General features: G+C 45.3%; 1 pseudogene; it reads left to right on the top strand.

Annotated features, from left to right (window-relative positions):
* LOC115777921 (diacylglycerol kinase zeta-like) overlaps positions 1 to 14,913 on the top strand; it is a 55,278-nt pseudogene extending 40,365 nt beyond the window's left edge.
* Positions 14,914 to 15,450: the final 537 nt, after the last annotated feature.

Below are 15,450 nucleotides of genomic sequence, written 5' to 3'. Positions count from 1 at the left end.
CTAGTCTGCTGGGGGGTTCACATAATGCACTGTTTCTTCTCATTCACCTTATTTACTTTGTTTATACTCCACTCTGCATTTAATCATTAATTGATATTAATCTCTGGCTCTCTTCCACAGCATGTCTTTTCTCTCTCCTCAGCCCCCCCTCAGCAGATGACCCCCCCTCCCTGAGCCTGGTTCTGCTGGAGGTTTCTTCCTGTTAAAGGGAGTTTTTCCTTCTCACTGTCACCAAGTGCTGCTCATAGGGGGTCGTTTTGACTGTTGGGTTTTCTCTGTATTATTGTAGGGTCTTTACCCACAATGCAAAGCGCCTTGAGGCGACAGTTTGTTGTGATTTGGAGCCATATAAATAAAATTGAATTGAATTGAATTGAATTGAATTGAATTGAATTGAATTGAATTGAACTACTGGTGCCCGGCTGAGCTGACGCTCCGAGGAGCCTCTGTGCCTCATTTGTTGGTGTCATAGTTTTGGGCCTTTGTGTGAGACTCTCGAGGCTGCTAGCTGTTTCACATACTCTGTTTCTTCTTGCTTTGCCTTAAGCTTGTCCTACTTTTATAGCTTCAAAATGCTTCCCCTGTTCTCTGCCGATGCCTCAGTCATGGTCATTGTTGCACTGTTCTCTTCTTTATCTGAGGAGCAAACTGCTGCGGAGGGGAAAATGTTTGGTGGCTCATCATTTTAGCATCTGAAGAAGGTCTACCTAAAACATTTCACCCCGTCAGTAACAATGAAGTCCTCCTGTTTGTGTGTCAGTGTGTTCAGAAAGCTCCTGCTGTCCAGCTCCCATGTTGTTCAGCTTACTGTGACTCTGCACAGGCGACATCACATCCTGGCTGCATGTTCCCACTGCTGAGCTCACTCACTTTGTTTCCTCTGTGTTCTGCTGCAGTTCTTCCCAAAGGCAACGCATCAACAGTGACAGCACCGCAGCAGACGCTCTGACACACAGTGCAGCACCTGTGGCTAGCAAGCTGAGCCGGTTAGTAACTCATAGACATGCACTTTCTAGTGTTTGTCATATTGTTAACAAGCTGTTGGTTACATTTCTTCCATTCTGTCATCCAGCAGTGCTGAGAGAGAAGGTGGTGTGTGGGAACAGAGAAACATGAGCATTACTCAGACACACAGCTGAAGTCACTGCCCTGAGATGGGTGTGGAGACAATCACAGCTGTCTCCATACCCTCCTGAGCCTCCTTCGTACCCGAGGCCTGAACTCCTCTGGTACATTCATGAGTGGAGGATGATAAGATCTGCAGAAATATTATGAGTCACTGTTAGGTTACCGCTGTTCTGGTTTAACTGGTGATCGTGCTGTCATAAGTGTCATCAGATTTTCTTTTTAGACTAAAATAATTCATCAGGTAGGATACAGTAGTCTAATTAAAAGGATACAGTAGTCTAATTAAAAGGATACAGTAGTCTAATTAAACACCATTCAGACTTATGGCCTAACAGCTTGTTTTCATACATGTCATTGATGAACACATTCAGACGTGGACGTTCAGGCTCCGGCTCAGGAAGTACGGCAGATTGCCTGCGGACTGGAAGGTCGGTGGTTCAATCCCCAGCTCCTCTCGTCCACATGTTTAAAAAGTCCCCGGGCAGGACACTGAAGTGATTTTCCTTCAAATGTTGGGACCATGCAGTATAATAACATCTCTGCCAGCAGCAGCTGATCCTCCACCTGTTACATTTGTGGAGACAAACAAACATCATCAGACTGACAGTGAGTGAACAGAGGAAGCACAGATATAATTATAATAAACTTTATTAATGTAGCTTCTTTCAAAAACACAGTTAAAGTGTAACCAAACAGCAGTAAAACATGTAAGAAAGGTTAAAGGTCAAATGCAGAGCTGATCATCTGCCTCCATCTCCTCTATCTCAGCATCCTGCTCTGTCACACCGACTCTCTGCATGTCGTCCTCCTCTGAGGTCTTCCTCTTCTCCTCCTGCCTGAAGTATTAAAAACAAATATAAACTAATTCAAAATGATTGCCAGGAAGAGATGATAAAACATTATAGAGGACAGCACAGAGATAACTCAGAAAACACCTGCTTATAAAAATGTGAGGTAGTCAGTCTGACCTCCTCCGGGTGCCCTGAGAGATCAGCCGGTCCTCAGGGAGGGCAGGATGGCCCGCAGAGCCTCCGCTGAGGGTCTCAGGTTTCAGCTGAGACAGAGTGGGCCTTCAGAGCCAGCAGTGAAACCTTGTGTCGTGTGATTGTCAGCAGTTAACGTGGGAGTGTTTCCTAAAACGGTGTTTAAAGCTCACAGATCACTGAAGCAGGTCGGTGTCATGATGGGGACGGCACAATTACCTTTGGATCACAGGTACAAGCCAATCAAGGAGCTTTTTTGAAGCTGCCTGCAGGTATCATTACCACAGGTGTGTTTTGGGGGGAAGTCTTTAATCGTGTCAGACTTCATGCAGCCCTGGCAGGCCGAAGTCAACATAACCAGCAGCTCAGACAGAACAAAGGTGTTTTTTAGCAGCTTCTACCACCAAAGCAGGAGATGGAGGGAAAGGTCAGGCTGTGACCACAGAGGAACCAGAAGGAAGAGGAGGAGAGGAGTTCCTGAAGAATCCGTTTCTCACTGTGGAACATGTTCGTCTGCACTTTCTGTCAGATCTGTGGAGCTTTTTACCTTCTCACATTTTTTTTCTAAGGTGTTAGGAACGTGTTGTGTCACTGCACAGCAGAATGTGTGTAACTGCACAGCTGTAATGTCACTGCTGAAAGCTGGCATGAAAACATTTCTGCTGACTGACCCTCAGTGACAGCAGCAGCTCTGTGTTCTGGGGTCAACCAAAAAGTGTTTTATGAATAAGATGCAGAAAACCTTTGTGATATCTGTCAGTGATGATTTTCCTGTGGGATGGGGGAGAATCACTGACATGGTCTGCCTGCACAGGGCTCTCACTAAACAGTGTGCACAGCAGTCGGGGTCTGGGGTCCTCATCATGGGTCAGCCAGTGGATTTCTTCTGTTCCTAAAATCTAACAGGCCTCCCCAACACGCACACACACAGTCACACATGGTCTGTAACTGCTTTATTGATACAAGCTGTGTTGTCTAAATCACTCCAATAGAAACAGCGTAGATGGACCCGACACCTGCTGCAGCCATAAGGTTGGCACGCAGCCTCAGAGGAGGAGGACCAGAGGCTGCAAACAGCTGAACTATGAATGATGAGTTAGGACGTGCTGTGAGCCCTGTTGGAGCAGCCAGCTGAAGATGCCAAGATAAACACAATCTGGAAGACAGAAATAATAATACTAATAATAATCTCTCTCTCTTTGCTGATAAGCTTTGGTCAGTAAGGATGTAATAAACATACAAAGCATAATTTAATCTAAAGGAGATACTTGAAATGAGTTCAAGTAAATACCATCAAGAACAAGCGTGTGTGTGTGAGAGCCTCACCCTTACTCCTTCCTTCCTTCTTCCCTCACCTACACCTTACCCTTACTAACTCACCCTTACTCCGTGGAACTCACTGTGGCAGGATCCCAAAGTGGGAAATGGGACAGGACTTTTTCATGAGCTGTAATGCTGGAAAGCTCAGCACAGATGGAAGTGGACAGTAGCCAGCAGGACAAATGACAAACTGACTTGGAGTAAGTCAGTTTAATAAGCAAACTGAGTGACGGCAGAAGGAGCTAACGACAACCAGGACGTGACAAAGCACCAGGGAAAAATCCAGACTATATATACACAGTGGGGTGATTAGGGAACATGGAAAACCCTGGGAAACACAGGTGAAGCTAATCAGGAAGCAAACCGAACAGAAGAGACCTTCAAAATAAAGCACAGATACTCAGAGGATGCAATAAACTTGAATCCTAACCAAAGAATCACTGATATACTGTTATGTACGAGACCCTCAAACCCAGCACCGTGACATCAGCAGCATGAACTCGGGCTGCCGCTGTTGCTTTCTTCATGTAATATGACTGAAGCACTTTTATTCTCTTCGTCTTTTGCAGGGCGGGGTGCATCCATCGCTCCAACACCACAGGTGACACCCCGAGACACAGGTAAGCAGGCTCCAAAGCACACTGGTACTGTTTTTTAAACCAGGTTATAAAAACATACTTTCTGCACGGTGTGTGTTTACCAGGCTTCACACAGCTTATAATGAGAGTTAACCTTACTGCAGAGCAGCCTTGGTTATCTCTGCTTCGGCCTTTCTGAATTATCAGATGTTCCTGTGTGAGTCTGCTCGAGGTCGATGTGACTGCAGCATGATTTTGTGTGAGTGCTGCTCAGAGGTGCTCTGCTGGATTCTGATTAGTGGAATCAGTCGCTGCCGTGTTCATGAAACATGCTAAATGCTGGACTTTAAGATGGTACAAGAAATGTTCCTGGGCAGCAACAAGTCTCATTTATTGAGCCATAAACAAAGCAGCCAAGGTCACTTTTTAATTTCAGTTATGTAAGCCTGCACTGGAGCTGTATCCTTGTAGGTCCATTCAGGGCCCTGCACTGGAGACACTGTGTACAGGTGTCGCTCTGGCTCCTGAGGTAGAGCGGATCACGCGCTGACTGGAAGGCCAGTGGTTAGATCTCACATGTCCCAGGAAGATGCACTAACATGGTTTCCTGATCTGAGGCTCTGTCACGAATGGCTGTCCTCCTCTAACCCTGTAACACTGCTGAAGCTGTCACAGGCAGACATCAGTGGGGACATAACAGGCCGAGGCGCGAGAACGCTGCGCCGGGAAGTGTGATGAGATTTGATGGAGACCGTTCCTGACAGTTTGATGTGGATCTTCTGTGAGTTTATGCTTTGCTAATAGTTTTCATCCATTAATGATGAAAAGAGTCAGTTTGAGTCAAGTCACATATCTGCTCATTACAACATAATAGTACTCATTAAAGCAACGCAGTACTGTGCTCATTAAAACAGCTTTGCACTCAATAATGAGTACAAGTAGTTTTGTTTCTGCACCCTGAATGTCTCTGTGTGTGTGTGTGTGTGTGTGTGTGTGTGTGTGTGTGTGTGAGAGCACTCGCTGTACTTGTGATCTTAGGGTATGGTCTCTGTTTACACTCTCACTCCCAGCTTGTTACTGGTTCCTGCTGTGTGGGGTTTCCCTTTAAGAAGCATCAGGCACACAGTGATCAGCAGGTCTCTGGATGAGGATGCTGGTGCACCTGTGTGGCCTCGTGTATCAGACTGCTGTTTTTACACATTGTATGATGTTCAGTTTGGAAAAGTTTGGGAATCAAACATTATCACACGATGACCCGGGAAGACACCGAGCACGGCTGCGACACGTCTCTGCTGCTGCGTGCGATACCAGAAGACAATTTCACCAGATAATGCATTTCAGAAGTGTCGCACAAGCACCTCTGCACTGCACGGTGCTAAAAATAGTCGCTGGGTTTATTTTTTATTGAAGCTGCATGGAGCAGGTGAGGAGGGAAGGAAGTCAGACTGACAGAACGTCTGAGTCCCACAGACATCCGCTCAGTGGGCTATTATTGCTCAGGTGAATGGGTTTTATTTAGATAAAGTGGTTAGATTAATGTTCAGATGTACACACACACCAAGCAGCAACAGTTCCCCACCCCAGCTGTTGCCAAAGCCTCGAACTTTAATGGTATTTTTCCAGGCGTCCAGTGGACGATCGATTATCCACCTGAGCACGCACAAGTTGCGTGCTCAGCCTCTGCGTGATGAAATCATCACAACTACTACTTACAGTTAGTCACCAAATGCAAAAAGATTCAAAGATCACCAGGCAACCACCAAAGTTTCCTAGTTGCAAGCAGATTGCTGCTATTTTATCCTCCAGTGTGACTGAGCCATGAAAGGTCAACACACAGGCAGTGACCCTCAGTGTGTCTGCTCTCTGCTCTCCAGATGGGACAGGAGCCAAAAGACGAGTGACACAGAAAAGGAGAGAGAAAAAGGTAACACACACACACACACACACATCCTACAGATAACTTGTAGGACCTGACTGCTGATACTTGATTTGTTCATTCAAAGTTTCCACAGAGCTGAACAAGTGTGTGCAGAGGAGTGCGACAGCTGCTGTGTCTCGAGACACTTTCTTTTCTTCTTTGACACATTTTCTCAGCCTCTGTCTGTCTGCACCCGCTGTTGCATGCTGGGAGATGTGTGTGTGTGTGTGTGGGCTTCCTTTTCTGTCAGCCTCTCTGTGGTTTCATTCTTTTGGGAACGTGTGTGTTTTCACTGGGTTTGCCAGCAGGTTTGTTTGATTCTAGTTTTGGTGCATTTTGAGATGAATGCAGTTCTAGCTGTCAGTCAGTGAAGTCCCATCAGACTGCAGTAACATCAGCTAATGCAGGAGAGTCATCAAAAAGGAGCGCTCTCTGCATCACAGCAGCTCAGTCTCATTGTTGTTGGTCAAGTCGTCACACCTGTTATACGCACCTGTGGGTCATACGCACCTGTGGGTCATACGCACCTGTGGGTCATACCCACCAAATGAATTGCTGAGGAGGGATAATTGTGGGAAATGTGGAGACTGAAAGTTGAGTGCTTCTTTTCAAATGTTTTAATTAATTAATTTTTAATTAATTGGTTTAAAAAGCAGGTGGTCAGCAACATGTTTCAGAAAGACAGGAAACAGATCCTATAATCACCTGAGGAAACATCTGACAAGTGGTTTGGTTGGGTGAAAGGTCAATGAGAGAGGAGTTGAAAACAAAAATGGGGAGTGCTTAATTACTCGAAAGAGACTGTGTGGGTGCACAAATAGCTTAATAATTCAAAAATGTTTCCCAACAGTTATTTTTCAAACAGTTTGTGTTGGTTGTTGTGTAAGCTGCAGCAGATCACAGCATATAAAGACTTTCAGCATGACCATAATAATCTGTGCGCCCTCACTGGGCCTGAGGTTAGAAACCAGACAGGATTTTGTAGCAGGGTTATGAAGTGAACAGTTTGTCTGCATTCAGAAATACAAGTTAAATCTTTATCATGCAGACAAAGAGGCTCATACTCAAAGTCAGGAAATGCCACCACCTTTCCTGGACCTGAGCTCAGTTAGTGCCAGCCCTCTGCTCAGCCCTCTGCTGTACTCGCTGTACAACCACAACTGTGAGGCCACATCAGGGTCACATCAGGGGTCCAACATCATCATCAAGTTTGCTGACGACACTGCTGTTGTGGGACTAATCTCTCACAATGAGGAGACAGCCTACAGGAGAGAGGTCTCCCGCCTGGAGAACTGGTGCCAGGAGAACCACCTCCTGCTCAACGTCAGCAAAACAAAGGAACTGATCGTGGACTTCAGCAGGAAGCAGCAGAGGGACTACCATCCACTTGTCATCAGTGGTGCTGAGGTGGAAAGAGTGGACACCTTCAAATACCTGGGAGTGACCATCTCACAGGACCTGTCCTGGACTCATCACATAAACATCACTGTGAAGAAGGCCAGACAGCGTCTCTACCTCCTCAGGCGGCTGAGAGACTTCAAGCTCCCACTCAAGGTGCTCAGGAACTTTTACACCTGCACCATCGAGAGCATCATGCGTGGGAGCATCACCACCTGGATGGGAAACTGCACCAAGCAGGACTTCATGGCCCTAAAAAGGGTGGTTCGTTCAGCTGAACGGACCATCAGAACCACCCTCCCCAACCTGCAGGACATTTACACCAAGCAGTGCAGGCTGAGGGCCATGAAGATCCTAAAACAGCCCAGCCACCCCGGACACTCTCTCTTCTCCCTGCTCCCATCAGGCCGGCGTTACCGCTGCCTGAGGGCTAAGACTGAAAGGTTGAAGAAGAGTTTTTAATCCATAAGCCTTAACTCTGAGCCCTAACTGGACTATTATACTATTATTTATATGTTCTACTTATTATTGGCTTCAGGTACAAAATACATTTCACTGTGTACTGTCTATAACTGTGCATGTGACTTATCTGTACTCTGACCAATCTGCATTATAAATTATTTTCTAAATCTTGAACTCTGCCTCCTCTGAGCTTAAGAGTGGAACCATCTGGATTATTCTCAAGGAAGGCCTTATTTACTTTAGTAAGACAGTCAAAACATCCTGCATATAGTCCAAACGCATCACTCTGCAGCGAGCGTCTGAGTACTAAACTGACCTGCATGAAAACCTTTGTTTGTTATATTATTATTAACTGGCCTCCAGTAACACTGAGAAATCTTGGAGTCATTTTTGACCAGGATATGTCCTTCAATGCACATATTAAACAAATATGTAGGACCGCTTTTTTGCATTTGCGCAATATTTCTAAAATTAGAAACATCCTTTCTCAGAGTGATGCTGAAAAGCTAATTCATGCATTTATTACTTCTAGGCTGGACTATTGTAATTCATTATTATCAGGCTGTCCTAAAAGCTCCCTGAAAAGCCTTCAGCTGATCCAAAATGCTGCAGCTAGAGTACTGACAGGGACTAGAAAGAGAGCGCAGATTTCTCCCATATTGGCTTCTCTTCATTGGCTCCCTGTTAAATCTAGAATAGGATTTAAAATTCTTCTCCTCACATACAAGGTCTTGAATAATCAGGCACCATCTTATCTCAAAGACCTCATAGTACCATATCACCCCAACAGAGCACTTCTCTCTCAGACTGCTGGCTTACTTGTGGTTCCTAGGATACTTAAGAGTAGAATGGGAGGCAGAGCCTTCAGCTTTCAGGCCCCTCTTCTGTGGAACCAGCTTCCAGCTTGGATTCGGGAGACAGACACCCTCTCTATTTTTAAGATTAGGCTTAAAACTTTCCTTTATGATCAAGCTTATAGTTAGGGCTGGATCAGGTGACCCTGAACCATCCCTTAGTTATGCTGCTATAGGCCTAGTCTGCTGGGGGGTTCACATAATGCACCGTTTCTTCTCATTCACCTTATTTACTTTGTTTATACTCCACTCTGCATTTAATCATTAATTGATATTAATGTCTGGCTCTCTCCCCTCAGCCCCCCCTCAGCAGATGACCCCCCCCTCCCTGAGCCTGGTTCTGCTGGAGGTTTCTTCCTGTTAAAAGGGAGTTTTTCCTTCCCACTGTCACCAAGTGCTGCTCATAGGGGGTCGTTTTGACTGTTGGGTTTTCTCTGTATTATTGTAGGGTCTTTACCCACAATACAAAGCGCCTTGAGGCGGTTTGTTGTGATTTGGCGCTAAATAAATTGAATTGAATTGAAAATACAGTGAAGGATGTCCTGAACTGCTGAGCTGCAACAACACAAAGTTGTGGTATTGTGGTGGAGTTTTTTTTAATCTTTTGTCAGAATGTGCCGTCAGTCTGGGCATTGAATCAATACTGTGAGCACATATGTTGCAGCTTAAGATTTTTTTACTTTTTAAATAAACAAAGCTCTTCTGCTCGTATGAAATTACAGTTTAATGTGAAATATTAAGTGCTTAGTGATGCATACATGAATGAGTGATTATCTCTACAGCTGCTTCATATTTATGCACAACTTTGCCTTAGTTGAGGTTACAACAGTGTGTGTATAATACCTGAGTGGAGTCAAATCAGGATGTATCCATGTCAGTTAGCAGTGACTGTGGACTCCTGTGTGCAGGGTTTCCTCCTCTAAATGCAGCTTCTGTTTTCATCCACACACACAGACGTCTCCCATAAGGGTCAGACAGGTTGACTGCATCAAACTGAAGGTTCAGTGGACCAAGTGACGTGTGTGTGTGTGTGTGTGTGTGTGTGTGTGTGTGTGTGTGTGTGTGTGTGTTGTTTTTGATTTGTCTTACAGCTACAAACGCTCTTAGAGGTTTTTGAAGTCTGTTCTCTTTCTCTCCCCCTCCTTTCACCCCCCCTCTCTGTGTCTCTCACACACACACACACACACACACACACACACACACACACACACACACACACACACACACACACACACACTAAGCCTAACATAACTGGATTAGGACTCAGCTACTAAAGAGAGAGGGAGTGAGAGCGAGTATTGAGGTCAACCTAATAAACATTCATCTCATATCTGAGCTGAGACAGCCATGCACAGCCCGTGTTTCAGCCAGTAACAATCATACCAACAGTTTGTGCTGGAAACTGTTACCATCATGAAGATGATGATGATGATGATGCTGTGTGGCTTTATCTAAAGCTCACAGTGTTTAAGGTGGATTTACATGCTGTTCCCATCGTGTTTGCTTCCATTAGATATCAGTGTTCTCCGTTACCTCAAATATGACTCAGTCACCACTCCAATTATCCACATAATAAATATATGAAGCAGTTATTCTGTTAATGGAGTGTTTCTAATATTCTGACCCTCATTTATGTTGCAGCCTCCTGATTTGGTCAGTGAATAGTTCTTCATGTGTGGTTTTATTTAGTTGTGTATGGTTGTGTGTGCAGATGCTTTCTGTAAAAGCATCAGTGACAGTTCAGCTGTTTCACTGTTGTGTTATTGGCTCAACACTTTGAACACAACGAGCTTTTTCTTCACCGCCAAACCCTCTGTCACTGTGTCCCCTAACAGAGCTGTTGATCGAGTGTGTGAAGAACAAGGACGTCAAGAAGGTAACTGTGTGTGTCTGTGTGTGTGTGTCTGCGATCGATGTTTGCATATTTATCTGAACACATGATTTTGTTAGCTGTTAAACAACTTTCTCACAGCCTTCATGTCCATTTTTATGTGTCCAACAACTGTGTCTGTGGTTCATGTACACATTCAGCTTTAATGTGCCCTCATGTGTTATAAAATACTAACTTTATGAGCGAAGCTTTCTGATGATGTTTGAAACTGCTGCTACACGTTTTCCTCACCCGTGTATCACCACAGCTGCAGGAGCTGCACCTGAAGGGGGCTGACCTCACAGTGCTGGACCAGTCAGGGTGCAGTTTGCTGCACCACGCTGTTACTACAGGAAGCAAAGAGATGGTGCGCTACATCCTTGACAATGGTAATGCTAACAGGCAGCCACTGTACATGAAAATCTGCCACTTAGACATGCCTGAACCATCCATCCATCACCAGCACCAGGTTACAGCTGTTATAGGCCAAGAGGACACATCACCAGTCCATCACAGGAACATGACCCTGAAAAACTGAAAATTATTCAACTAATATTGAAAAATCCTCGGTGAATGGACTGGTTCTTATATAGAGCTTTTCTATCCTACTTTGAGCACTCACAGTGCGTATACAGCCTCATTCACCTGTATTCACATTCACACTCTGACGGTTGCATCAGAGAGCAGCTTGGGGTTCAGTATTTTGCCCAAGGATACTTTGGTGTGCAGATTGGAGCAGTCAGGGATTGAACCACCAACCTTACAGTTAGTACCCCCTGAGCCACAGCCACCGCAGATACAATGTGCAGACATTCTCGTTTAACTTTAAAGAAGTGAGCATAGTTGGATGAACATGTGACTCTGGTCTCTGCAGTCATTCCCTCCTCTCTGTTTTCCAGCTCCAGGTGAGCTGATTGATGTCACTGAAAACCTGCAGTAAGTATTGTCACGGTTACCTTTAAACCATCCAGACTAAAGTTGGAATAAATAACGTGATTTTTAAGAGTTGGTGATTCCATTTCAGCAGTCTTAGAGTAAGACCTATTGTCTGCTCTGTAAGTGTAAACTGTGGTGATTGCAGTGACCTGTGGTGCGTGAGCCTGCTGTTCTAACAAGAGTGCTGAACATTAACAAGAATAAGCAGAAGCAGTTGGGTGATCAGCAGCTGTGCTGCACTCCCAGAGTACATGAACTGCAGCTCAGCCGTGCTTTATCTCTCCCTCTCTGTCTCTGTGTCACGGACCACCAGCGGGGAGACGGTCCTTCATCAGGCTGCGTCTCTGTGTCACAGGACCATCTGTCATTATCTGGTAGAAGCAGGAGCCTCACTCATGAAAACAGACCTACTGGTAGGTTCTGCACATACACACCTGTACACCTGCACACCTGTACACCTGGGTCAGTTTAACTTCAGACTGTAAACTGAGCTTTTACAGTCACTGGCACTTCCTGTTTATCCAGATTCAACCACATGTTTTCTGATCGTCCTCTAACAGGAGTAGGACCAAACTAATAACACTCAAACAGTTATGATTCTCTTATTGTTATTGAACATATCGACTAATCACTGTTTGAGTGGGCTGAAAACAGGAGGTCTCCAGAGGCTACCTGGGAACACAGTTATGGAGATGCAATGAGTTGCTTGTTAAGTCACATCCAGTCTGTTCTGTCTGTACTTCAGTAAACATCAGTTGGTGTGAGTCATGCCTGTGTTTAGCTTTTGTCCTGATCTAAAGAGACTGCACACAAGTACACAAAACACTTTCATAGGGAGGAATGGTCCTAAAATACTCCTAATACTTCATTTTTAGCCTGGACTAAGTGCTAAAGATAGCACAGACTGTTTGTTGTGTTATTGGTTTGGGTCAGCTCACAGAAAGCAACAGTTGCAGACGGTCGTGTGCTGTGGTGATTCCACCTGCTTTGTCCCATGTAGGGTCTGAGTCTCAGAGGTGCTGCTGAGAGCTCCTGTGTTCATTAGGAAAGCTGCTTCCCTCAGTGTGTGTGAATCATTTAGAATGGAACGGTGGCAGTGAAACCCACAGAACCCTGTATATGCAGTTCTGTGGAGAACCTGTGGCTGAGTCAGGAACCATTTCAGAGCTGATGCATGCCTTCCAGTGGCTCCACGATGACTACATATACTGGGTTTGGTGGAGTCAGCCTGCTGCTGGAGCTTCACGCATGTTTGTGTTCTGGTCTCAACTGTGTCTGTTTTCCATGGAGGTTTTAACTGTGCAGAAAAGCTCTTAACTCGCTGGACTCAGCACTGACCTAGATACAGAGAGGAGGGGAGGGAGGAGACAAGGAGAGAAAATACCACAGTTTTGACATTCTCCATAAACTACTTTGTTTCTTCTCCAAATGTCACTCTGCATTTCGATTCCTCTCCGCTCCTTTTCCCGTCTCTGTCTTCCTGGAGCTTGGATGGTCGGCTCTTTGTCCCACAGACTCACAACCATTGCTTTACTGCTGTCGTGGCTGTGGTCGTGGGTTTCTGTCCCAAAGGGGGAGTCACCATAATGAATTAATTATGTCCCAACCACATGATTAACATACATTTAGATACACACTCACAGATTAGTCTCCACTAATCAGCGTTTGTTCTAAACTCTGGGTGTGAGTCAGTGTGACGGCTGAAAGTGTTACTGTAATTATATTGTCTGCTCATATTAGTAGGTGATATTTGTGCTTGTTGTGTCTGCTGGTTACTTTATTAAGATCCTCGATAGCTGGAGCAATGCAGCAGCTGTTCTTCCTGGGGTCTCCAAATCGTGATAGTGCTTTATGAACACACACACACACACACACACACACACACACACACCCTCACTACAAAACAGGGCAGGGTGCAGCCTGTACAGGTCACCAGCCTGTCGCAGGGCAAACACAGAGCGACACACCTGTGGGCAATTTAGAGTGACCAGGTAACCTAACCAGTGACGTCATGTCTTTGGACTGTGGGAGGAAACCCACGCAGACAAAATGCAAACCCCACACAGAACCTAGGACCTTGTTGCTGTGAGGCAGCAGTAATAACCAGCATGTATTTTGTCCTGTATTGTTTAATGTTAGAATATCCAGTTTAACAAACACATGTATGTGGGGTGTGATTGCCAGCTCTAGCTCTATATTCAACCCTCCTTCATCTTTATACCCTCGGTGTGGAAGCGAGGCCCAGCGTGGGAGTGTGGGGGGTTCAATCTGTCGGCTGCATCACGAGGAAAAAGCACACGAAGAAGACCCACTTCCACTATGAAGGTCATGTGACTTCCAGTACAGACCAACTTCCATTATGGAGTTGAGTATGGCGGTGCCGTCTTTGCCTGCAGGTACTGCTGGGGTCCGGATGATGCCAAAGCATATGAAGGGACGCAGTATGAAGGCTGTATGCTCACAAAACACGGTGACATTGGAGGATTTCAGGTTTCCGGTCTATCTCCAAAACTCTCCAAAAGTTGCTGATGTCACCTGAAAAAGTCACTAAATTTGTCGCTAGTTGCTGTTTATCCCACCAGAGGTACCAGGTTCCTGCAGGAGCCACAGCTTTAGCCACAGTCCTGGAACCCAGCCAGGTTAAAACAAACTGCTGTTATCATCCTTTACGTTTGTGCAGAGACGCTTCAGCTGTTTGTCCTTGTGTGTTTAGTTCTTTGGGTGTTAGTGCACTGCTGAGTCTGGGTTATGCACAGTGCAGGGAATCAGGTCAGTCTGAAGAAGCTGTCCTAAAAAGTTTAAAAGGTCTTGTGTTTATTTTCTATGCTTATAAAACTTCTTTTGCAGGTGTGTTTGGGTCATTGGGAGGAACCTGTCCAGTGGCTCTGCAGGTTAATGTCAGCTGGTTAAAGACAAAGCAGAATACACGATCTGTGCTGTTTTGACACTGTAATACTTTGGTGGGTTAGTGATGTAAGTGTGTGTGTGTGTGTGTGTGTGTCCGTCCTTCAGGGCGACACCCCCAAGAACAGGGCTGAGAAGGCCCAGGATGCTGAGCTGGCAGCCTACCTGGAGAACAGACAGCATTACCAGATGATACAGAGAGAGGATCAGGAAACGGCCGTGTGAAACATTCCAGCTCTTCATGAAGAGACGAGGATGAGGAAGGCTCTGCCTCCTTCCTCAGACGAGCAGACTGAAATATCGATGCCTTTGTGACAGGAGCTGGACTCAGAGTCCAGCCTAATGCCGACACTCCTCAGAGAGAAGCTGTGCCAAATATGATCTCAACATGCATTTAATAACGAGGGCTTATGTTTCAGATCTTTAAGTCATTTATTTTTATTTTAAATAGCTTAGTAACAATAATAATAAATCATTTCTTGTGAAATCACCTGACTTGGAACGTCAGTTTGGGGGAGGGGCTTCAATGTGATTTAAAAAAAAAAAAAAAAAAACTTTATTTCTTATGACCAATAAATCACAGACACACACCTACAATCCAGAGGGAAAACCAAACAGTCTCCAAAAAATCTTAAGAAGCAGCTTTTTAAATCTTCAGGAGATGAACACAAGTATAGTGCGCTATGTGTAACTGTGTGTACACCTTTGTGTGAGCTCCTTCATGTGACTGAGAGCTGCCTGAATGATCACGATGGTGTCATTCATGAATATTCTGGGATGTTTTCCAGGGTAAAACTCTTCTTTGGAACAGCGACCTGGTCATTTTTCATGTTTACCAAATTCATGTAGTTCCTGACTTCAGCGCTGTGTGTTTGTCTGAGTCAGCACGCCCCCTTCATGTGACCATTTAGTGAATATCCAACACAGAGAACAGAGCAGTGTTGGCCCCACAGGCCAAGAGGCTGCTGGGTGTCCTCCTGGGACCATGAATACCTCAGGTTGATGCTATGGAGCCTCATTAGTATAAATGCTGTCAGGTTGGTCTAAGCCTTAAGGATAACTCCCTGCTGTGCTTTTGTACCAGAGGTGATGGTTCATC

This window comes from Archocentrus centrarchus, unplaced genomic scaffold (assembly GCF_007364275.1).
Source record: "Archocentrus centrarchus isolate MPI-CPG fArcCen1 unplaced genomic scaffold, fArcCen1 scaffold_86_ctg1, whole genome shotgun sequence".
In the NCBI taxonomy this organism is placed as follows: domain Eukaryota; kingdom Metazoa; phylum Chordata; class Actinopteri; order Cichliformes; family Cichlidae; genus Archocentrus; species Archocentrus centrarchus.
This window is presented reverse-complemented; position numbering and strand designations above follow the sequence as displayed.